Genomic DNA, 25574 nt, shown 5'->3' on the forward strand with positions numbered 1-25574 from the left:
CCTCCACTTGGCTGTCCATCGCTGGAAACCACACCTTGCTCCGTAGGCGTGCCTTCGTCTTAGCCATGCCTTGGTGTCCCACGTGTGCCAGGCTTAACGCTCGTTGTTGGAGGCTTTCTGGCATGACGAGGAGGTGTCCTCGCAGGATCACTCCCTCCTCTCCCACACTGAGTTCACTGCGTATGTGCCATAGCTGCTGTCTAGCATGGCTGACTTCCGGACGGAGGCTAGCGGCGCCATCGAGGAAGCGGGCCCATTGATTCTCCTCGAGGGCTTGACGGACTTTCGTGAGGGTCTCATCTTCAGCCGTGGCGTCTCCAATCTCCTTAAGAGTCATGTTGTCCGGACACGCGGCCTGCGTGACCATGTGCACGATCTCTTCCAGCTCCTCTCCATCCTCAGTAGGCGGTGGTTGTGAGGTGACGTCCGGGTGCCGCAACAGGTAGTCGGCGGGGTTGTGAGCCCCCGGCCGGAACACGACTTTGAATCGGTAGCCCTGTAGCTGAACGGCCCACCGTTCAATCCGTGGGGGAGCCAATCTCGAGGTCCCAGCGAAGAGGGGTAGGAGAGGCTTGTGGTCTGTGACCACTGTGAATTCCTGTCCACAGAGGTAGAGATGAAAATGCTGGCAGGCCCATTTGATGGCCAGGGCCTCCCTCTCTATCTGTGCGTACCTAGTCTCTGTGTCGGTCAGTGCTTTGCTGGCATAGGCGACTGGTCTCCATTCTTCCGGGCCATACTCTTGCAGGAGAACGGCTCCTAGTCCTACCGGACTGGCGTCCACAATCAGTTCGGTTTTTCTCCTTGGCTGGAAGTAGGCCATAGTGGTGTTGTCCAGAAGACCAGCCTTGACGTTCTGGAATGCTTTGTTTGCGGCCGCGGTCCAGTCCCATTTCTGATCAGCTCGGGTGAGAGCCCGGAGGGGTTCCGCAATGGCAGCCAGGTTCGGGATGAACCGGCCGCAGTACGTGGCCATGCCCAAGAAACTGCGCACTTCAGTTGGCTTTCGAGGCGTGCTAGCCGCTTTGATCGCCTCCGCTTTCTTTGGGTCCACTTTGAGGCCTTCCCTGGTGAACGTATATCCGAAGAAGTCCACCGATTCTTGGTAGAAGGCACATTTGGCTCGGTGTAAGGTCAGTCCGCTGTCAGCAAGCCTCTGTAAGGTCGTCCTCAGATTGGTGTGATGTTCTTCGAGGGTTGAAGAATACACTAAGATATCATCACTCAGGTTGATTACGCCTGTCAGTCCTGACAGCACCTCACGGATGGCGTTTTGAAAGACTTCGGCTGCCGATGATACTCCGAAGCTGAGCCGGGTGTAGCGACGCAGCCCTACGTGCGTCGAAAAGGTGGTGATGTATCGGCTAGCTGGCTCCAACTCTAGCTGGTGGTAGCCTGAGTTGAGATCCAGTTTCGAAAACCACTTCGCCCCGTTGAGGTCGGCTATGATATCATCCATGGTGGGGGTGATATGCCTTTCGCGCTTGACGGCGGTGTTCGGGAGTCTCATATCCACGCATAAACGAATGGCTCCTGGCTGCTTCGGCTTGGGGGCGACGACCAACGGAGAGACCCAGGGTGTCGGTCCCGACACTTTCTCGATCACCCCCAGCTCTTCGAGCTTCCGTAGCTCCTCTTCTACTTGCGGCCGGAGATTGAAAGGTACCCGCCTATGCCTGAGTGCAACGGGCCTGACTGTAGTGTCTATGTGGAGTTTGAACCGTCGTCCCTTGAGTTTGCCGAGGCCTTTGAACAGCTCGGGGAAGTCTTTTAGCATGAAATCCGCATGCGCCTGGTGCACCTGGTTGGCAAAGAATACCAGGCCGAGATCTTCCGCGGTGTGGCAACTCAGGAGGGTGCCTTTCTTGCCTTCTGTGATGTGGAACTTGGTCTCCGTAGAGTATTCCCCGTTGACTACGGTGGCTTGGATTACTCCTCGGAGAGGTAGCGGTTCCGTGCTTCCATAGGTGTATATTCTTGCCACAGACGGTGCCAGTGTCGGTTTCGGGGACATTTTGTCATATTGATCCGAGTCCATGACATTGACGGACGCTCCGGTATCTATCAGCGCGTTGACGTTCGTCCCATCAACGGTGATGGAGCACATGGGTGGTGGCCTTCGTTTCGTAGATGCTCGGCTAACATAGGAGATGATGTATACCTCGTCATCGTTATCGTCCTTGTACCTGGGCCGTCGGTCCTGTGCCTCGGTATCAGGCGGGGGTCGCTCCGGATCGAGTGATAACTGTTGGATCCGCTGTGTCACCGCACAGGCACGTGGGCCTGCAGATTTGAATTTGCCTCCTCGGCAGACGGCGGCAAAATGGTTGAGGCGCCCGCATTTGAGGCATGTCTTGCCTCTGACGCTGCACGTGGCGGCGGCAGGATGATCTTCTCCGCAGTATCCGCAGCGGTTGCTCCGTGGAGGGCCTTGTGAATTGCATCTACCCGCTCTTCCTTGATGGTCGGGGTACGCGCCGTCGTCGGAGTAATGACTGGGGTGCGCAACGCCACCTCCATCTCTTCAGCTCTGGCATCGGACAGTTCATGCGATCTGGCCAGGATGAGTATCTCATCGAGTGATATTCCTGGCTGTCTGAGGATTAATTTTCTTAGCAGCTTCGACTTGCATCCGACGATAATTTGATCCCTGATTTCTTCCCTGGGGTCGGTGAACGGGCACGTGCTCGCAAGTCGACGGAGTCGAGCATAGTACATGTCGACAGATTCGGACTCAGTTTGCCAGGCACGCTTTAACTTGAACTTTTCGAAGTCATTGTTTAGCTGTGGGTCGAAATGGGCGTTGAGTGCCGCAACCGCGGCATCGTAGTCATCCTCAGGTCCGGTATTGGGGAGTGATTCGAACAGGTCGTAGATTTCTTGTCCCCCATAGAGGATGAGCAGTGATCTCTTTACCGTCCCATCTGTTTCTCTGGTTCCCTTGAAGTATAGATTGAGGCGTCCGACCCACGCTCTCCATCGGAGCGCGGCTGTTGCTGGGTCCGACATTTCACTGAACGGCGGGATGGGCGCTGCGCCGGCATGCAGGTGGGCAGGCTGTGCAGGTGTAGTGGGTCCAGTTGGGGCTTGGTTTCCTGCCTGGACATGGGCCTGTGGGAGGATTGCCGGTGGTGGTGGCTGAGCAACTCCGTCTTGTGCCGCCCCTGCGTCTAGACTCATGGTGAGGCTCTGTGTGAGGGGATCTGGTGCTTTCCGGGGTCGTGACTGTGCAGTGCGCCAGGGGTTAGTTGTTTGCTGCTACACCTTGCTGCTGTGTGTGTCCCCTGTGTATCCTCCTTTCTTGCAGTGCACTGCCTCTTATCCTTAATCTTCTCCTTCCCTCTATTGTCTTTCGTGTATATTGTTCTACAGTCTTCCTTTTGTTTCTTCGTTTGTATCTATGTATTCCTTTTTTGGGTGGAGCGGGCCTGAATTGCCTTTGCCAGTGATTGATGGAACTGCGCATGCAGCGCGGGCCAGAGGAACGAGAGCCGGGCACAGCGCGGAGCCCCGCGTGTACACGCAGCAGAGGCGTCCTTCGAGAGCCGTCCGGAGAGAGGCGGGCCTGCTCCGGGCCGCGATCACGTGGTTCCGCAGGTGCACTTCCTTCTCGCCGGCCGGCGAGACGAGTGGAGCGCGGTGAGCGCGCAGGCGGGGCAGAGGGAACACTCACCCGCAGGAAGTAGACGCCGTTCTTCAGCACCACGAGTCCCGCCAGCTGAAGGCGCACCCTCACGGGTGACGCGTGGGCGGGTCTCGGGCCACGGGGCACAGCGCACAGGAGCGGGTGGGCACCGCTGCAGAACACCCGCAGATTAGCGTGCAGGAGGCGGCAGGCACGCGTGGCAAACGACCGCCTTCGTCGCCAGTGTAAAGTGGCAGGTGAGGCCTACCACGTGGCACGGAGGTGCCGGCAAATAAGGGACAATGACGCTGGTAGAGGGTTAGCCGGAAAGACCCCGAGCGGTCTTCCGCATGTTTATTTATACCCCGGCGCGAGCCCGCCCCGGGGTTGTGCGTGCGTGCGTGGGGGAAAAGATACATTGTAGTGGAGAGCCCGAGTGGCTCTCTACAGGCAGCACCGGCATATGGCACATGGCACAAGTAGTCACATCCAAGGATGGTGAGGCAGGGTGGGGCTGCACATATCCCTAGGATATTCACTTGGATGGTGGACTTGTCACTAGATGGCAATGGATGGGCTTATGAAGGGCATATAAGCTCACCGTGAGTCGAGGCATGGAATCTTCGCGGGGATCGCTGCCGCCGCCGCCGCCGTTTTAGGGTCAGGCACGTCGAGCCGGTCAATGTCTGCCGGGACGTCTAACTACCAACCTCCAACATCAGCTGCACTTGAGGGGTGGTTTCGCGTTGGTTGGGCGCCTTTTCTGCCCGTGGAGGTCTTTTGTTGGCAGCAGGAGCGCTGTCTGCGCTCGCGGGGATCAGGCGTTGCAGCCGCGAACGGGCGCCGCCATCTTAGGCAAAGCCCGGATCGGAGAATGCTCGGCCGCCAAAAGTCCAGAAAAGACCGTAAAAAACGGTTCCAGGCTGTTTTCAGGACATCGGTGGGTGCAGCAAGGGTCTCCGCGCAGGCACCTTGATCCTGGGAAGAGCTGAGAGCTCGCTCTCCCTTTCCGCGGAGCACTCGTTCAGGCGGCCATTACTCCTGCCCTCCAAGCCACGCCCCCGTGAATATGAGTATCAATTGACATTTTCAACAGCATGTTATCAAGCCCTTTGAGCGCATCCGTTATTGCTAAAAGGAGCACCTCTGTAGCATAGTGCAGACTGCTATCCCTTGTCTTCTTACATTTGTACCGGTAATGAGGTCTCACTTATCAGTAAGACCATCCAAAAATTGAAATGTGATTTCCCCATCAGTGACACACTTAGTTCAACTGAATACGGAGAAAACAAAAAAAGTATACAATTTAATACTTAGACGTGAGTCGTCGACTTTGTAAATCTTTTTTTACTTAAGACAAATAGGACGGTATTTTATTTAATGTTGTTAAGCGTGGTAAAAACTAAATACAATCAAATGTGTAAAAAGAAAGATACTACATTTATGTTCTAATCCTATAGACAACTATCATTGGCTGTGGCGTCTGGTGGTCTTCTGTGCAATGCATTATGGGTAGATATATTTACCATATCTTCTTTACAATGTCCACATTCGAGATTTCCGTCAGATTATTAACTGCAATTCTACTGACTGCCGACAGAGGGCCACCCTCGGCATTACCTCGTCAACCCTGCTCCAAGGATGGCTTGAATGCACAGTGGGTGAATGCATTCTTAGAAAAGGCATCTAGAGTAGAGATGCCACCTTTCTTAAAGGAAAATAGCGGCCATTTGTTTAAGGAGTCTGTAGAGGCCTCCCCTTGACACTAAATAAGGCTGTACATAAAATGGTATGTATTCATATATAACCTGACCTTTCAATCAATCAATCAAGAAATTTATAGAGCGCACTACTTACCCGGAGGGTCTCAAGGCGCTTAGGGGAGGGGGGGGGGGGTTTGGGTGATGCTACTGCCCGAACAGCCAGGTCTTGAGCTTCTTCCTGAAGGAGAGGTGGTCTTGGGTCAGGCGCAGGTCGGGAGGGAGGGAGTTCCAGGTCTTGGCGGCCAGGTAGGAGAAGGACCTTCCTCCTGTAGTCGTTCTTCGGATGCGGGGGACGGCGGCGAGGGCGTGGCTGGCTGATCGGAGGTGGCGTTTGGGAGCGTAGAAGTTGATGCGGTTGTTGAGGTAGCTCGGGCCTTGATCGTGTAGGGCTTTGTGTGCGTGGGTGAGGAGACGGAAGGTGATTCTTTTGTTGCCCGGGAGCCAATGCAGGTCTCTCAGATGTCCGGAGATGTGGCTGTGTCGTGGGATGTCGAGGATGAGTCTGGCTGAGGCGTTCTGGATCCGCTGGAGTCTCTTCTGGAGCTTGGCGGTGGTTCCGGCGTAGAGGGCGTTGCCGTAGTCCAGTCGGCTGGTGACGAGGGCCTGGGTGACCGTCTTCCTGGTCTCGGTGGGGATCCACCGGAAGATCTTTCGTAGCATGCGCAGGATGTTGAAGCACGACGAGGAGACGGCGTTGACTTGTCTGGTCATGGAGAGGGAGGAGTCCAGGATGAAGCCCAGGTTGCGTGCGTGGTCCGTCGGTTTGGGTGCGGTGCCCAGGGCGGGGGGCCACCAGGAGTTGTCCCAGGCGGAGGGCAAGGAGCCCAGGATGAGGACTTCCGTCTTGTCTGAGTTCAGTTTCAGGCGGCTGGTCGTCATCCATTCTGTCTTTCTGCCTTTCTGTCTTTGTTTTCTGTAAATATTAGTCATGAATCATTAATGTAGCCCTAAAACATATTTATAAATGCTATTTATAATTGCTTTTTGAAGTATGCACAAATAAGTGTTAAAAATACCGGGCTTCTCAGTGCGCACTCCTTGCGACATACCTGATGCGTCATATTTAATGTCTGACGCATCATATTGCAAGCAGTTACAGATACGACAGTATTTCTGATGTATCTGTAAGCTCAAAAGTGACGCATTGCTGGCGTGTGTCACAAAAGTGACACAACTCCAGCAATGCATCCTTTCACATGGGGCAAGCCCCATGTGAAAGTGCCTGCGTCAGTCTTACGCCTGCTGTGAGGCAGGCGCAAGATTTTCACTCAACGGTGTCCTAGAAGTGACGCAGTGAAATCTCAAAGATTTCACTGCGTCACTTCTACAAGGCTTTTTGTGGATACATTACACCTGACGCAGGTATAATGTAGCGCAGGGGTTTATAAAGTGACGCATCTGCTTAGATGTGTCACTTTGTAAATAGTGCGCAACAGAAGGCATGTTTTACGCCAACGATGCGTCACAAAAAGTGACGCATTTGAAGTGCCAAAACTGACGCAAGGCCTCATAAATGAGGCCCACCGGAGTTAGTTGACAGTATGAAATCGATCAGCTAGCAACCCTGATAAGGAGATTGAAAGTTTGTTACAGAAGCAGCACATTACTCATTTATTCCACTCTCCATCCCAGATTGATGCCATAATAGCAATAGTTTAACTTATATCTGAAACTCTATGCCAGCTGTCAATACAATGCTGAGTTACTCCAAGGGTCAAGAACAAAAAACAGGGGAACCCTACTCACTAAGGAACCAGAGTAGGTAAAGTTCTTTCAAAAACAATGGTTCCTGGGGACTGGTATTATCTGTTATGATATTAATACTGTGCGTAATAGCAATGTAAAAGGGTTAGTGTGCGGTCAGAAGGCAAAGGACCACCAATGCCAATGATTGAATATATCACATCAAATTTTATAGTATTTAAGGGAGTATAAAGAAAAGAGACTAATTAAATAAACAATTGTGCGTGGTGTCGCAGTGAAAAAAGGAACATCAAATAACAGTGCTAAATTGTGACAATATTTTTACTTGGTTTCCACAATTCTTTAAGAGTCGACCATCAAGTATATACGAAATATGCAGCACTTATATTCAATGATATGCGCTTTTTAATGGTTCTCTTTTGCTTTGTGTGGATGACGTTTCGACCCTCTGTGCAGTGTAGGGGCTCATCAGGACCTAGGGTTGTAGGGACAACTGATGGTTTTGTGCAGCCCCGTGAAAGGTGTGTGCCAGACGTGGGTGAAAGAAGTAGAAAAAGATACTCACATGGGACCCAACGGGAACACAGTTGTGAGTAGAAGGGAGGAGCTGATCGTATGAGATGGCACAGCGTTTCAGGTGAAGAAAACACTATAGCAAGAGATGGCTAATAGTGTAACATGGGAACTCTCTGTTTGCAGTGTATTCGGGTTTAGGAGCTCCTGTTGCATTCAATATACAGGATTATATCTGGTTATTGCCGTGCCCTGTAGGTGCTGTCATCACTATTAATTGTGTGTACAAGGCGGGTCCTTAAATAAGGGAGAGTTCTCCCAAACAGCAGGTCGGTCCACCGTGTGGTTTCTCAGAGCCGCAGCTGTCAGCTCTGCATCTAATTTTTTTGATACTGTATAAACTGCTTCCTCCTTTATATACTACTAGCAGCCCGTCCCGACGTTGTCCGGGTATGAATTGCTGCCGACCAGTAGTATATTGTTTCGTAGGATTTCATTTTGATAGCATTCCTTATCTGTGACAGGCCTGTGAAATGCTCCGATTCACAGTGCACTGCTAGTGCACTTAAGAGTGCGCGTTCAGTAGTGTGTGAACTCGAGTTTCCCTACTTTATTTTCCTTGCAATATTATATAGCGCGAACTCGACAACATGGCATGAGCACAATTTACATTACAGAAGAACACATTGATTTGTGGTAGGCACGGGGAGACAAAGCGATTTGTCTGGAATCACAGGATGTTGAGCTGATGCAGAGATTCTAACGTAGCTCCCCATCTCTAAAGTTCGCAATTCTAGAACTTGTGGTGGGAGGTGTGTTTAAAAGTGTATGTCGGTGCTGGGCATCAATGAGAGAGATCTGTGCATTTTTCCAATTGGTGGTGAAAAAATATGAGTATGTTGCTGGAGATGTGGGCCGCCGTGCCACCAATGTACTTACGGGGGAGAGTAAACACCCATTATTGCGCAAATTTCTTTCTGCATACCATCACTCCGCATACTTTCATTACGAAAGTATCATGACTACGCAATGCCATTATAACGCATGGCATTACATTTTATATGCTTTTACCACGCATACATTTACAACGAAATTCGTTGTAAATGCATGAATGGTAAAAGCATGTTTTTTAAAATGTTTGGTTAAGGCAAGTATGGGTATAGGGGTATATGTTTTGGGGTACTGAGGTATATGTTTTGGGGTGTTTGGGTATTTTAATGGTTCAGATATAGTTTTGGGTTATGGGGTACAGGGGTATTTTTAGGGTTCAGGGCTATGTTTGGGTTTGGGGGTATAGAGGTATTTTTAGGGTTCAGGGGTAGGTTTGGGTTTTGGGGTACAGGGGTATTTTAAGGGTTCAGGGCTAGGTTTGGGTTTTGGGGTACAGGGGTATTTTTAGGGTTCAGGGATAGGTTTGGGTTTTGGGATACAGGGGTATTTTAGGGTTCTGGGCTAGGTTTGGGTTTTGGGGTACAGGGGTATTTTTAGGGTTCAGGGGTAGGTTTGGATTTTGGGGTACAGGGGTATTTTAGGGTTCTGGGCTAGGTTTGGGTTTTGGGGTACAGGGGTATTTTTAGGGTTCAGGGGTAGGTTTGGATTTTGGGGTACAGGGGTATTTTAAGGGTTATGGGCTAGGTTTGGGTTTTGGGGTACAGGGGTATTTTAGGGTTCAGGGGTAGGTTTGGGTTTTGGGGTACAGGGGTATTTTTAGGTTTCAGGGGTATGTTTGGATTTTGAGGTACAGGGGTATTTATATGGTTCAGGGCTAGGTTTTGGTTTTGGGGTACAGGGGTATTTTTAGGGTTTAGGGATAGGTTTGGGTTTTGGGGTATAGGGTATATTTATAGGGTTAAGATGGGTTAGTGTTTAAGGGTGTTGGGGTATTTTATAGAGTAAGGGTGGGTTATGATTATGGGGTGCAGGGGTATTCAAAGTAGGGGTGGGCGGAATTCGCGTGAACTTGGTACAATAAATCCGCAATATTTCGTTCCGTCAGATTTCCAATTATTAAAACAGAAGCCTCATGTAAAATAACAAGTATTTCTACATGCTAAAATGCATATAGTAATTTCACAAAAGTGAAATTAGCTTCCAGCAAGCAGTGAGAGAGGTGATGATTTTGAGATCAAGCCCCTGCAAACCATTATGGGACAAGATTAGCAGTGGGAAGTGAATATTATCGTATCCAAATAATTCTACAAAGAGCTGCAGTTCACCTCATCGTCCCCAGTTGTCCCCAAGAGGCAAATGCAATAGCATTTAAAATATTATACATCAAGCTGCAGTTCACCTCATGGTCCCTAGATGTCCCTGATGATGCAAATGCAATAGCATTTAAAATATTATATATCAAGCTGCAGTTCACCTCGCCGTCCCTAGATGTCCCTGATGAGGCAAATGCAATTGCATTTAAAATATTATACATCAAGCTGCAGTTCACCTCGTCGTCCCAAGATGTCCCTGATGAGTAAAATTCCAAAACATTGAAACCCTTTCATGAATGCAAAAAAATATGCTAAGCTTATCCCATAAGGCTTTGCATGGCCTTTTAGTTGTATTTTTGCCCATAACTGTGCTTGGGGTGGTTCTAAGAGAATGGGACCTCCACTGAATTACTATTTAAAGGGAGCAGGAATGTATAGAAACTGGGAAGAAAAAACAACACTCGTGATGGAATGCCCCCAGCGATTGTCACGCCCCCAGCACACACCCACAGCACAATGCAGACACGCCCACAAGGGACTACTTTGCTGGCACGGTTCTTTTACATTTTAAATGTATATGGTGGGCGTCTGCATAGCCTATGTCCTTCTGCTGCAACTGCCCTTTCCAACGCTGTATTGGGTGTTGTGATTGGTGCTGTGGTTCCCGAGTTTACCTGGCCAAAAGGTGCAAGTTCTATCTGTATAATAGTAGTATAGATAACATTTGATGTGATATATTCAGTCATTGGTATTGGTGGTCCTTTGCCTTTTGACAGCACACTAACCCTTTTACACAGTGGTCGAAGTGGGGAATAAAAAGTAGGGGAACTGTTGGTGGAGAATCAAGGGCGGGAATAATCGAAGATTGAATCAGTGGCCGGAGTCAGGGGTGTGGTTAGAAATCACAAAACATTCACATTTTTTGTACGTTTAGCATTTCACTGACCAGATACAGCTTATAACGTGTTTTAATTCAAACAATGGATAAACATGTTTATTTGAGGATTAATTCAAGAAAAAGCAAATACTCATAGGGAATACAGGTTTATATAAAGCACGCAAAATATTAGCAGGAACAATGGCATGGGCGCAAATTCAGGATGGTGAGTGTAAAAATGCAGGACATGGGGTCAAAATTCAGGACAAAAATAATTCAGGACAAGCGGTCAAAATTCAGGACACAAATTCGGGGTAACAGGTATGCTTTGCAGACACATCAGTGGATGTCATGCAATAATATATACATAAATAGGCAAGGAACATAAGTACAAGTCACTTCTCCTACCCCACCACCGCTCCTTCTCTGTCATATCCCCTGCCCCGTCACCACTCCTGCCCATTCACCGCTCCTGCCCATTCACCGCTCCTGCCCGTTCACCACACCTGCCCTTTCACTGCTCCTACCCATTCACCACTCCTGCTTATGCCTAATCACTGTTCCTGCCCAATCACTACTCCCGCCCAGTCACTTCTGTTGCCTCATCACTTCTCCTGCCCCATCACATTTCATGCCCTTCACTTTTCCTGGCCCGTCACTTTTCCTGCCCCGTCACGTCTCCTGCCCCGTCACTTCTCCTGCCCTTCACTGCTCTTGCTCCATCACCGCTACTGCCCCGCCACCGCTCTTGCCCCGTCACCTCTCCTGTCCCGTCACCGCTCCTGCCCCGTCTACCGCTCCTGCTCAGTCTACCGCTCCTGCCCCGTCTACCGCTCCTACCCATTCACCGCTCATAAGCATTCACCGCTCCTGCCCTGTTACTTCTCCTGCCCCGTCACTTCTCCTACCCCATCACTGCTCCTGCCCCGTCCACTGCTCCTGCCCCATCCACTGATCCTGCCCCGTCCACTGCTCCTGCCCGGTCACCACTCCTGGCCGTTCACTGCTTCTGCCATTCACTGCTCATGTCCGGTCCGCACTCCTGCCCATCACTTTTCCTGCCCTGTCACTTCTCCTGCCCCGTCACTGCTCCTACCCCATTAACTGCTCCTGCCCCATTCACTGCTCCCGCCCTGTTCACTGCTCCTGCCCTATTCACCACTCCTGCCCCATTCACCACTCCTGTCACATTCACCGGTCCTGTCCTTTCACCGCTCCCGCTTGGTTTCCTCTCCTACTCATGCCTAATCACCACTCCTGCCCTGTCACTTTTCCTGCCCCATCACCTCTCCTGCCCAGTCACTTCTCCTGCCCCGTCACCACTCCTGACCGGTCACCACTCCTGCCCGGTCACCACTCCTACCCGGTCACCACTCCTGCCCAGTCACCTCTCCTTTCCTGTTGCCTTTCCTGTTCCGTCACTGCTCCTGCCCCGTCACCGCTCCTGCCCCGTCACCGCTCCTGCCCCGTCACCGCTCCTGACCATTCACTGCTTCTGCCGTTCACTGCTCATGCCTGGTCACCACTCCTGCCGGTTACCACTCTGGCTGGGTCATCTCTCTTGCCCGGTCACCTCTCCTGCCAGGTCACCCTTCCTGCCCAGTCACCTCTCCTGCCCAGTCACCTCTCCTGCCTGGTCACCTCTCCTTCCCGGTCACCTCTCCTGCCCAATCACCTCTCCTTTCCTGTTGCCTCTCCTGCCCCGTCACCTCTCCTGCCCCATCACCTCTCCTGCCCGGTCACCATTCCTGCCCGGTCACCGCTCTTGCCATTCACTGCTCCTGCCTGTCAGCACTCATGCCCGGTCAGCACTCCTGCCCGGTTAGCACTCCTGCCCATTCACTGTTCCTGCCGGTCAGCACTCCTGCCCGATCACCTTTTCTGCCCCATCACTTCTCCTGTCCCATCACTTCTCCTGCCCCGTTCACTGCTCCTCTCCGTTCATTGCCCCTATCCATTCATTGCCCCAATCCGGTCACTGCTCCTGTCCGTTCACTGCTCCTGTCGTTCACCTCTCCTGCCCGGTTACCGCTCCTGCACATGCCTAATCACTTCTCTTGCCCCATCACTTCTCCTGCCCCGTCACCTCTCCTTTCCTGTCGCCTCTCCTGTCCCTCACTGCTACTGACCTGTTACCTCTCCTGCCCCGTCACTTTTCCTGCCCCGTTTCTTCTCCTGCCCGGTCACCTCTCCTGCCCCGTCACCTCCCCCTCCCTGTTGCCTCTCCGTCCCTGTCACTTCTACTTGCCCCTTCACTTCTCCTGCCCCGTCACTTCTCCTGCCCATTTCTTCTCCTGCCTGGTCACCTCTCCCGCCCCATCACCTCTCCTTTCCTGTCTCCTCTTCTGTCCCTTCATTTTTCCTGGCCAGTTCACTCTGCGTATAACATTGACAAATTTCACATGTAAAGTTCCCCACAATACTCTGTCTGGGGAAAGCTCCTCTGTAATCACAAACTCAGCATGATATTCTAAAGGCAGAAGGCGGCGCATTGTCATTAGAAAGGGCATAATCAGCCTCAATCGGAATGACAATGGGCCTGCCCTCAGTCTGTGAGAGCTCAGGGAGGGGCTGCTGCATCCTCTGGAGTTCAACAGAGAAGTGCGAGCCGCCCCTGAAAGAAAGTTATCAGGGCAGATTCACAATTACTGGTGCATCCCTGCATATCAGCAGGATTGCGCCAGTAATTGTGCGCCGCAGCTCCGCAACCCATGATGCGCTGCATTTACAATGCAGCACACCACGGGGCAAAAATGGCACAGATGCGTGACGCATCTGTGCCGTAAAGGTGGCGCATTGCTGGAGTTCCATCGCAAGTGCGACGCAGCTCCAGCAATGCTCTGTGGGGGCCTATTCGTCCAATGCTGCGTCCAGCCTTACGCCTGCTTCAAGCAGGCGCAGGGTTTTGACGCAGCATTGGCCTAAAAGTGACTGAGTGAAGCAGGGCTTTACAACATGACGCATCTCCCAGATGCGTCACGTTGTAAGTACCCCGCACCATGGCGCAGGATTTGTGCCGCTGCTGCATCACAAATGTGACGCAACAGCAGCGTAAATTAGGGGCAAGGGGCTTGTAAATGTGCCCCATCGTTTTTAAGTTGGTCTATTCTTGCCGTTCCGGGATGCTTCTTTGAAAGAAAGAAGCAGGGGAACGGACTGAAATAATGTTTAAAAGTAGGGGCACGCCGTGCCCTTCTGACCCCACCCACTTCTACCACCGCTTTTACATTGCTATTACGCACAGAATTATATCATAACAGATAATACCAGTCCACAGGAACCATTGTTTCTGAAAGTGAGTTACTCCAAGGGGCATATGTATAAGAAATTGGCAGAGCGGCGAACACCCATCAGAACGAAGTGATTAGTTCGCGAGCACAATGCAACGCAATTACCACATCGCAGTAACCTTTCCATCGCAAGGCTTTGACGTTTACATCGTAAGGTATAGCACCGTAAGCATCAACATCGCAACTTTGCGATGTAAACGTTCAAAACGCAATATGCTATTTTTACTGACTTTTGAAAAGTGGAAGGAAGCGCAATGTTACATTTCAGTGAGATGTCATGAACGTTTTTAGTATAGTGCAGGTCAGGGACCTCCCTTAATCTTCTAGTTTGTTTGGCATAACATCTTTTTGGACCGCCCGTTTTGAACTTGGCACCGTAACTGTAACTTCCCCAACTCCCACCTCCCCCCACCCACAGGCAGTAGTATCTCATTCCCGTAGCCCAACAGGTGCCTTAGGATCAGGGACTCCACCCCAAATCGATCTCCACCTCCACCCTAGTTTCCTCCTTGTAACTTTACAATAGAAAGATTTATTTCTCTGTTCCAAATACACAGGAGCATATTACCAAGGGCCATTATAGCCGCTTTATCAGGACTTTTTCCCGCTAAAGCGGAGATAATTGGATCGCCCAATTACCAAGCTGTCGCTAACACCAGATAGCGACAGCTAGTAGGCGATAGCGATCATCTTGGGGCCCACTTTGCATGTCAGCGATAATTATCGCTAATGACATGCAAAGTGGGCGTGCCAACGTGTTAGCGACTGGAAGCAGTCGCTAATATCGCTATCTCCTATTACCAACAATGGCTTAGTTTTGGAAATATTCACGCTAAGCGCGAATATCTCCAAAAGCTAACGCCTGCCCAGAGCAGTTCTTAGCCATGTTATCCAATGGAAGGTGGATAACATGGCTAAGAGCATTGTCACGATAATGTGTGAATATCCCTGTATTTACAGCGATATTCACGCATTTCGCCTGCTTTTTATCGTTTTAGAGATATGCATTGCTAATAGCAAGTTATCTCTGCGATAAAAACAGGTGAACCGCTGCGATAATATTTTCACCGCTGAGCCTACTTAGCGATGAATATCGCTGTCATTTGGTAATATGCCCCACAGTCTCTAGTATATGGCCAGTCTGCCAAGCATTGCACCACCTCTCTGGACCTCGACTGGCTTAGCAAGGCAGTGCCTGTGTGCAGCAGCTGGTGTGCCCTTCAAGTTTAAATGGGAGAACCAATTAGTATCAGAATTGTCTTAGTCCCTTCTCCCCAGTCCGCATATTCTTCCCTTCCGCCCCCACCACTCTCCGCCCACAGAGAGTTCTGCCCCTCATCCAATTTTGGTCTTAGCTTGTGCCCCCTTTTCAGCTTATCTACTTACAAGTTCAGTGTGTCCACTCCCAGCTTAGAATTGGCCCTTTCAGCCACTTCAATTCACCCTGGATGCCCTCCCCACCCTAACCCGGGGTGCTTTCAGACTGTGATTGGGTTTCTTGCACCAGACGGAGTGGGGAATACTGGTTCTGAAGTGGTATGCTCATTCATTCCTTAACGTTCCATCTGCTCCAACCAGGATGCGACCCAGATCCGATGTTTGCTTGCAGCATGGGACTTTGCTCTTCAGGATCTCAACGCTGGCCTCACTGCCGTCTGTTCCTTCTCTGTTGTTCACGCCATCCCTGATTCTGGTCTTGTCCGCCCAGAACTATCGAGTCCATCCAGTCTGTCGCATCTTGAGGTGAATCCTAGAATTGTGCCCTGTCCCCATATTGCACTCGGAGTCTCGCTGGAAATATCAAGCTATATTTAATATTAAGGTTTCTTAGTCGTCGCTCGACTCCCAAAAATCAGTTTCTAAGATAATGTACTTTTATTGTGTAGTAAGGGTAAATGTGAATGTTGTGATCTTCATTTTTAGGCGGGCCATTTTCATGGATATGTTGTTGTATTATATCTCTGCCTCTATTATTAAACAGACGTGCAATCAGGCCTCAAAGCTGTGATCCCGGGCTTGGCGGGGGACCAGGGGCACGTGGACTCTTTCAATAGCAAAACATTTAGAGAGTCTCATATTGTTAAAGGCCAAAGCAATCCACTTTTCCAAAAATAGACCTGCTGCCGGCCCTTCTGCTTGCTCTGAAAATCCTACAAATCCAAGGTTGTTTCTCCTTGATCACCCTTCGGCATCCTCTACTCGCTTTGACTGCTCTTGTAACAAGGTTACTGTCGTACGGAGACTCTCAACTTCTTTGTGCAGTGTCACCACTTCTTCCCCAGTGTTTGTTACTCTTTCCGCCACCTTTCACAGATCTAGGCATAGGTGGTTTATGTCCATCGCCATTGTGTTCATCTTTGTCTCTATTGCCACCAGGCAGTCTCTAACGGACCCCAATATATCCGCATTGTCTTGTGCCATAGCGCCTTGGCTGGTCGCACTTTCAATGTCTCTTCTGGGCTGGTCTGTTGCTGCTGGAACCAGCACTGTGTATTGCCCTATTTTGTTGGTCTGTTCTCCTCTCGACGGCTTATCTTTTACCATAATCTGGCCGTGTAATAATCGCTTTGTTTATTTCTTGTTAGGCACTTATTCTCAATTGGCGTGGGTCCTATGGGGGAAGCCACTCCAGTTATATCTGTTAGTGTATATGTCTCTTCGCCCCGGTCATCCAGGTTGATCTCTGACCACCACTGCTCCAGTAATTTTGTGTCTATCAGACCTCCTACAATTGAGGGGAGCTCCCGAACCTGACTGGATGGCGGCCTCTTTATCTAGTGTCTCTTTGCCTTCTTTGTGTTGTTGCCCTTCAGTTTATAGGGCCTTATTCTGTCGCCTTCAGGTGGGCCAAGGTAGGAATACTTTCTTCCCTAAAGTATTACTGGATCTCACTCTCAATTCTCTTCGGCACCCTAGTCGTCCTGTAAGCCATGGTTGTTCCTTCTGTGTGCCGCTTGGCTCAGCTATCAGTTTTGCCTACACTTATTTGCACCAACAGTTTTTAAGGCCCCTAGGTCATAATATTATCAGCGTTCGTAGAGTGCTTTGTTATTTTATGCCTCGTCTCCTGTGATGTGCCTTTTTTACACCTTATCTTTGGCATTTTTTGTCCCTGTTTTTCTATTTTGAGGGTCTTCATTCCTTAGCCACTGTTGATCAGCCTTGTTGGTCCCCCGGTGTTTCGGCCATCTCACTCCTCACCTTTGGGACCCCAATGGTGCCCCCCCTTTGAGGAGTCCGCCTGCGTCTCTGTGCTGGTTCCAGAATTGTGATCGGGACTTACACCCCTCCTCAGCCAGGCTGCTCACTCATGTCCCAGTTCTTAGTCACATTTACACCATCCAGTACAGTCAGTGTGCTTCACCTGGACATGCTCAGGCTGTTGTTGATGGGAGGCCAGAATTATCATGTGCATGTTCAGTACTGGCACCACCTTCCTCCTGCACTCTGAGGAGAGAAAGAGGCCAGACTGCAAATATGGCAGCCTGACGAATATCCCTTTAGTCAGTAGCCAAACAGAGCTAGAAAACTAAACTGTTAAAAGGTGGGCGTGAGGGAGGGGCGGTGACCCCACAGACAATGCAAGAAATTTAAATGTGTATGTTTACATATTTAAGTGCAGAGTTAAAATCCCTTTGCGCAACTTCTGCGGCACTGTTGCATCACTTTTGTGACGCAGCAGCGGCATGTACAATGTGGCCAATTTACAACGTGACTCAAGCCCTGCATCACGTTACACCTGCGTCAGGTATAATGTATGCAGGGTGTGCGTTGCCAAGCAAGAAAGCCTCATAAAAGTGACGCAGTGAAATGTACAAGATTTCACTGCGTCACTTCTATGCCGCCACTGCGTCAAAACCTACCGCTGGCTTAAAGCAGTCGTAAGGAGTTGATACGATGCATATGTGCTTTTATGATCTTTTTTAATAGATCGAATAAAGATTTTAAATGAAATTAAATGAGTGACGCAGTGTAGTGGGAATAGGCTGTAAAATGCATTGCGGGAGTTGCGTTGTTCTTGCTACACGACTCCAGCAATGCATGACTTTTGCCCCAACAGATGCATCAGAATTTCTGACTCATATGTCAGTCCTTGCGCCATGGTGCGCCGAATTGCAAATAGAGTGTATCCATGGTGGCGCAAGTGTTTCTCGGAGTAGCGCAGGGAAAGTGACGCATCTCTACAGATGCGTCACTTTCTTGTAAATCTCTCCCTTAGTGTTGTGGGTTTATTTTGCAGTGCGTTGTGACTTATTTTGTATTCAAACACTGGTAGGAGAAGGCACAGGATACAAAAGACACCCAGAGGACATCACGGGGAAGATTTAAAAGCCCCGTGTGCCACTTTTGCGCCGCCGTTGCGTCACTTCCGTGACGCAGCGGCAGCCTAAAGCTAGCAGCATGCTCCAGGAGATTTACAACGTGACTGCGGGGGAGATGCGTCAAATTGTGAAGCCCTGCGCCACATGTGGGCGTACCAGCGCAGGGTGGGCGTTCCGGCGAAGGAACGCCTCGGAAAAGTGCCTGAATGAAATCTATAAGATTTCACTCAGTCACTTTTCCGACCCCGCTGCGTCAAAGCCTTTTGCCTGCTTGAAGCAGGCGTAAGGTATGACACACCATGCAGAAGATAGGCCGGTTGGCGCCCCCGACACAACTCCAGCACTGCGCCAACCTTACGCCTGCAGATGCGACACACATCTGTTTATCCTTGCACCAAGATGCGCCGCATGGTAACTACGGCGCATATGTGGTGGTGCAAGGGTAAACTTGTGTCACGCATCTTTCACGGCGCATCCCTGTTGATTTGCAGGGATGCACCAGGAAACGTAAATCTGCCCCCACATGTCTAAAAAAACCTTGTGGGCAGTAGCATAGCAAGGATACCAAGTGTCCTGGTGCCAATAAGAAAAATGTCCCCCTGACTGTTATTGTAGTAACAATACAGAAACTATCAGGGTTCAATGAGCTCTGGTGCCACTGCACCGGCTGCACCAATGCCAGCTACGCCCCAGGTTGTAGAACATTTCCTCAGTTCACTTAGGGAAGACGTTGTGAAACGAATGCACTTGGCATGGCCAAACAAGAACAAGGGGCCTGGCACAGTGGGAAAAATAAACATGTCACGGATGGGGAACTGGGGGGCATATTATCTAGGGCTGGCGATAATTATCGCTGATTGTGCTTTGCCCTTAATTCCATAATCCACCTCCCATGTCAGGTATGCCTAACTCAGGAATTTAGCAGACGTTAAATTGAGGTGAAACATTGCGAAAGCAATAAAAATGGCTTATTGGTGATGTCAACATCCTGTGATTTTATCTTAAATCGGGGTTCAACTGTCATACTTTACAGACTCAGGGGGCATATTATCTAGGGTTGGCAATAGATTTATCGCCGCTTTAGTGCCTGTTTTCATTATAAACAAGGACCCCTAGGGCGTGTATCCTTGATTTATCGGAATTTAGGGTCATATTTTCAAGGAATGGGCTTGATATTATGCCCTTGTGAATTCCCATTGGTGCACATGTTCTAGAGTGAACATGGGCTTCTATTGAAATTTTCAAGAGCATATTATGAAGCTTTTAAGCCCATCCTCTATTGATGGAAGGGTCACCTCATTAGCAGAGTGTACACTATAGAAAGATCACCTCATTAGCATAGTGTAGTTTATGCCAGGCGCAGTCTGTCCACGATGTATTCCTATCATTATACCTTAGTAGAGGTCTCATCTACTAGTGAGGCCTTCCAAATATTGACGTAACCTTTCCCATTAGTGTCACACGAAGTACACCTGAATACGGAATAACCGGACACAGATATGCTGATATGCTCAGACGTATTCGCCTTTGTACGTAATTTGTTTTGCTTAAGACGAATAGTTGGTGTTTTATTTAATGTTGTTAAGCGTGGTAAAAAAGAATACAATCTAATATGTGAAAAGATAGATAATAAATTTATGTTCTAATCTTATAGACAACTATCATTGGCTGTGGCGTCTGTTGGTCTTTTTTGCAATGTAGATCTATTTACCATATACTCCTTACAATGTCCTCATTCGAGATTTCCGTCAGATTATTAACTGCAATTCTACTGACTGCCGACAGAGGGCCACCCTCGGCATTACCTCGTCAACCCTGCTCCAAGGATGGCTTGAATGCACAGTGGGTGAATGCATTATTAGAAAAGGCATCTAGAGTAGAGATGCCACCTTTCTTAAAGGAAAATACCGGCCGTTTATTTAAGGAGTCTGCAAAGGCCTCCCCTTGACACTAAATAAGGCTGTAAATAAAATGGTATGTATTAATTTGTAACCTGACCTTTCTGTCTTTGTTTTCTGTAATTATTAGTCATGAATCATTAATGTAGCCCTAAAACATATTTATAAGTGCTATTTATAATTGCTTTTTGAAGTATGCACAAATAAGTGTTAAAAATACCGGGCTTCTCAGTGCGCACTCCATGCGACATACCTAAAGCGTCATATTTAATGTATGACGCATCATGTCGCAAGAAGTTACAGATACGACAGTATTTCTGATGTATCTGTAAGCGCAAAAGTGACGCATTGCTGGCGTGTGTCACAAAAGTGACGCAACTTCAGCAATGCATCCTTTCACATTGGGCAAGCCCCATGTGAAAGTGTCTGCGTCAGTCTTATGCCTGCTGTGAGGCAGGCGCAAGAATTTCACGCAACGGTGTCCTAGAAGTGATGCAGTGAAATCTCAAAGATTTCACTGCGTCACTTCTACAAGGCTTTTTGTGGATACATTATACCTGACGCAGGTATAATGTAGCTCAGGGGTTTATAAAGTGACGCATCTGCTTAGATGCGTCACTTTGTAAATAGTGCGCAACAGAAGGCATGTTTTACGCCGCCGATGCGTCACAAAAAGTGACGCATCTGAAGCGCCAAAACTGACGCAAGGCCTCATAAATGAGGCCCACCGGATTTAGTTGACAGTATAAAATCGATCAGCTAGCAACCCTAATAAGGAGATTGAAAGTTTGTTTCAGAAGCAGCACATTACTCATTTATTCCACTCTCCATCCCAGATTGATGCCATAATGGACTTATATCTGAAACACTATGCCAGCTGTCAATACAATGTTGAGTTGCTCCAAGGGTCAAGACCAAAAAACAGGGGAACCCTACTCACTAAGGAACCAGGGTAGGTAAAGTTCTTTCAGAAACAATGGTTCCTGGGGACTGGTATTATCTGTTATGATATTAATACTGTGCGTAATAGCAATGTAAAAGGGTTAGTGTGCGGTCAGAAGGCAAAGGACCACCAATGCCAATGATTGAATATATCACATCAAATTTTATAGTATTTAAGGGAGTATAAAGAAAAGAGACAAATTAAATAAACAATTGTGCGTGGTGTCGCAGTGAAAAAAGGAACCTCAAACAGTGCTAAATTGTGTCAATATTTTTACTTGGTTTCCACAATTCTTTAAAAGTCGACCATCAAGTATATACGAAATATGCAGCACCTATATTCAATGATATGCGCTTTTTAATGGTTCTCTTTTGCTTTGTGTGGATGACGTTTCAACCCTCTGTGCAGTGTAGGGTCTCATCAGGACCTAGGGTTGTAGGGACATCTGATGGTTTCGCGCAGCCCCGTGAAAGGTGTGTGCCAGCCGTGGGTGAAAGAAGTAGAAAAAGATACTTAAAATGGGACCCAACGGGAACACAGTTTTGATTAGAAGGGAGGAGCTGATCGTCTGGGATGGCACAGCGTTTCAGGTGAAGAAAACACTATAGCAAGAGATGGCTAATAGTGTAACATGGGAACTCTCTGTTTGCAATGTATTCGGGTTTAGGAGCTCCTGTTGCATTCAATATACGGGATTATATCTGGTTATTGCCGTGCCCTGTAGGTGCTGTCATCACTATTAATTACTATTAACCTAGTCTAGGACACCCCCGCGCCGCACGGCCACCAGCTGCTGCGTGTGCCTCCCCGCCTGCCTGCCTCTCAGCTCCGGCTGCCGCCGCGTGACCACGCCCCCTGCCAACGAGCGGCGTGGTCTGTGCTCGCTTCCTGAATTGTACCGCTGTTTTGTTTAACTGTATCTTGCTGTATATTGTTATTTTTGTTCCCCCCTATTGCCTGTTTTGCCTGTTTTGTTCCTTGTCTGCCCCCGTCTCATCCCTCCCCGCTTCCCGCCACCGCCGCTAACCCCGCCCCTTTCTTCATTCTGTACCCTCCCCACTCCCGCCTCCCAGCTGCTCCGCCCCCCCTCGCACTTGGCCATATATGGCGACCGTGCGACGCAGGTGAGTGTGACCTAGTCTCGGACACCCCCGCGCCGCAGGGCCACCAGCTGATGCGTGTGCCTCCCCGCCTGCCTGCCTCTCAGCTCCGGCTGCCGCCGCGTGACCACGCCCCCTGCCAACGAGCGGCGTGGTCTGTGCTCGCTTCCTGAATTGTACCGCTGTTTTGTTTAACTGTATCTTGCTGTATATTGTTATTTTTGTTCCCCCCTATTGCCTGTTTTGCCTGTTTTGTTCCTTGTCTGCCCCCGTCTCATCCCTCCCCGCTTCCCGCCACCGCCGCTAACCCCGCCCCTTTCTTCAACCTGTACCCTCCCCGCTCCCGCCTCCCAGCTGCTCCGCCCCCCCTCGCACTTCGCCATATATGGCGACCGTGCGAACGCGAAGCGGGCGCGCCGGTTGTGCGCCGAAGGTGCGCCAAAGGTAAGCCCGTCCGCGACCGGACCGCGCCCAGCGCCAGGACCCCTGGCCCTCGCAGACCCCTGCCCACCCGCCTGACGTACACCGCCACCACCCTCAGCGCACTCAACACCGGCCGAATCCCAGGATGCTACCGAGCCACCTGTCGTAAATATTTAATTTACCATCTTAATTTCTATGCAGGTAAGTACTTAATCAATAATAACTCAATCGGAAAGAAAGAAAACAGAGTCCGTGGTGTTAGAGTTCTTAGGGGTTTTATTCCTTAAAAAGGAATCGTTCCGGAACAGGATATCATGTTCCTGCAACCACACAGGGTTCAGGGAGGGATAGAGCCATGTTTTATTGACAGTACATAACTTATATACTTAATTTACATCATAGAAAGCAATGTAGTAGGCGTAACAGCTGAGAGTAGACAAGATAACAGCATCCACGTGTTACTAGTGCGTAATCAGAAGGCGTGGACTAGGCGTAACTGGAGGTGTGCTCTAGAAACGTCACAGATAGGTGTCACATGTGGGTGGCACTAAACAGAAATGTTGCAATGTCAGCAGAAATCGGAAACTTGGATGCGCGCGCAGCTGTATGACGTGTGATTGGCGTGAAACTGGAGGGTGCAGGGGGCTTGACATTTACACTGGCGGAAAGAGACAGAAGTCTGGCATGTCAGATCAACTTGTGCTTCTATCATATCTGATATCTGATGTTTTAGGAACTGGACTATCTGGGCGGAAAGGTCTCTGGGGCAGAGGCTATTCTATACTGACTGTGAGTGCGTGTATAAGCGCCTGAGTGTCTACATGAAAAGTGTGGGGGCATGGGCCTTCCATGGGAGCATGGTAACAGAGGCTATGAATTACTTGCACGGAGACAGGCCAGCCTTTCGGCTCTGCAGCTGGGGAATGTTTACTGAAACTAGTAGGTAGGAATGTATTTTCGAGGAGCGGAACAGATAACTCGAAGGTTGTAGTCAGTCTTGGCAGGCAGCAGGCTGAGCTAAGCGTGGTGGGCCGCGCTGGAAGTAAGGCAGAGTTCACAGGTACGGGGGCAGCCTGGGCAGCCTGGGCTGAGGCTTTCAGAGTCAGAAGAAAGAAAAAGCTTGATGGCAGAAATTCAGGGCCTACTTTGCCAGAGCTGAAAAACATGTAGAGTACACTACAAAAAGACGTTGGCATAGCATACTTAGGAACGGGCTATCCAACCCATTCAGGGTGGATCTGAAAGAGGACATGTTAACGTTGGACGCAAATGTATTTGCGTCTTCATAGCTAGCACAGGAGGGAAGTTACATGCACTTTGACTCGTACATGGAGACGGTGGGGTACACGATAGGGAACATAACTTGACCAAAAATTTATATTTCCTCATTCCCTCCTTGTTCCCTACGGACCCTTCATGATATCTCGATCATCATGAATTGATCAGTCTGTTCTTGTAACATAATTAGCTCGTCTCTCTTCCGTTGTCGGTTTGAGAGAAAACTGGAATGTTCAATGCATGATGTGGCACACAGTCCACATATCGCCGGCCCACACTGTAGGCACAGGCAGCAACTGAATACTATAACAAGGCGAACGCCTAGGAAGGATAGGATCTTCCATCCCCAAGCGGACAACGTTGTCCAGAACCAACCGGACCAAGTCCAGGTGCCTGGATTCTGATGTATTAAACTTGCAATTTTGTGAAGACGTGTAATAGCTCTGTATACAGATGGCGCGTTTTCTGGAATGAAAACACAGCAACTTGACCCGATGACCTTACAGGCTCCACCTCTATCTGCCAAGATGACGTCAATAACAAGGCGATTCTGAAGGACAACAACCCGCATGGCGGACTGCTCCTCAGTTAAGTTACCTAAGGCGGAGGCAGTTTCATGTACTACAGCTTCAAGGGTTCTAGTTAATCTACGTATTAATTTACTGTTTTGGACGGGGCCTAAAAAGAAAAAGAATCCTTTATTGAAATCGGTGTATTGTTCCCATGCCGTTTCTGTATAGTCGACAAGCGGGAGATCTCTTCGGAATCTATTCTTTACTAGATGTGTGTTTCTGTGGTAATCAGGAGGGGCTAGGAAAACAGGTGGCAGAAGGAATGCAATATAACAGGTACCATCCCAATCTGGAGGTAAACGTATGTATGCGGTATGACCACAAACAAAATAAGAATGACGGGTAGCTTTAAAGGACGATTTACCATGATCACTGAATTCAACCACAGTAGTACATTTACTATGCCCTAAGTGTACTGAACCTTTCTTCCTGACACATAATTCACCAGTGACTGGTAATACTGACATAGCGGGCAGAGCTGGTGCAGCTTCGGATTCAACAGTAAGAATCATAAGGTTAATTGTATAATTACCTAATCCATATACTTCATTTTCTAGATCAGTTCCTATTCTATTGGGGAGTCCCTCCTTATCAGGGTAACAGACATCAAGGAGGACTAAGTTCAGGTTTCCCCAAACCCAGCTACCGTCGAAAACAGCAATGTCAGGATCTAAGGAATTAATTATTTTGAACCATGCACCACAGGAGCCGTTGTGAGTGAACGGGTACGGAAAAAGGGGCAGAGCTCCCTTGTAATTCTGGTAGGGAGGGAGTCGGCCACATATCCAGCAGTTTGTAGCGTTATTAGTCTGATGGGAATGATGTAGCATACTAATGAATGTGTTGTTGCGCAGCGCAAGTCTGTAAGAAAGTTCATGTGGAGGTAACTCACTAAAAGAATGTTCAGCAGAAACGTTGTAAGCAGATTGTTCACGCTTGAAAATAGGGCAATAGATTGGAAGAAGTATACTTGCAACAATAATCAGAATACTTAGAAAAAACATTATTAATAATGTCACTATACAGTGACTACGCAGTGATTTGCAGTATGTACGTTTCTTG

This window comes from Lissotriton vulgaris, chromosome 8, assembly GCF_964263255.1.
Source record: "Lissotriton vulgaris chromosome 8, aLisVul1.2, whole genome shotgun sequence".
Taxonomy (NCBI): domain Eukaryota; kingdom Metazoa; phylum Chordata; class Amphibia; order Caudata; family Salamandridae; genus Lissotriton; species Lissotriton vulgaris.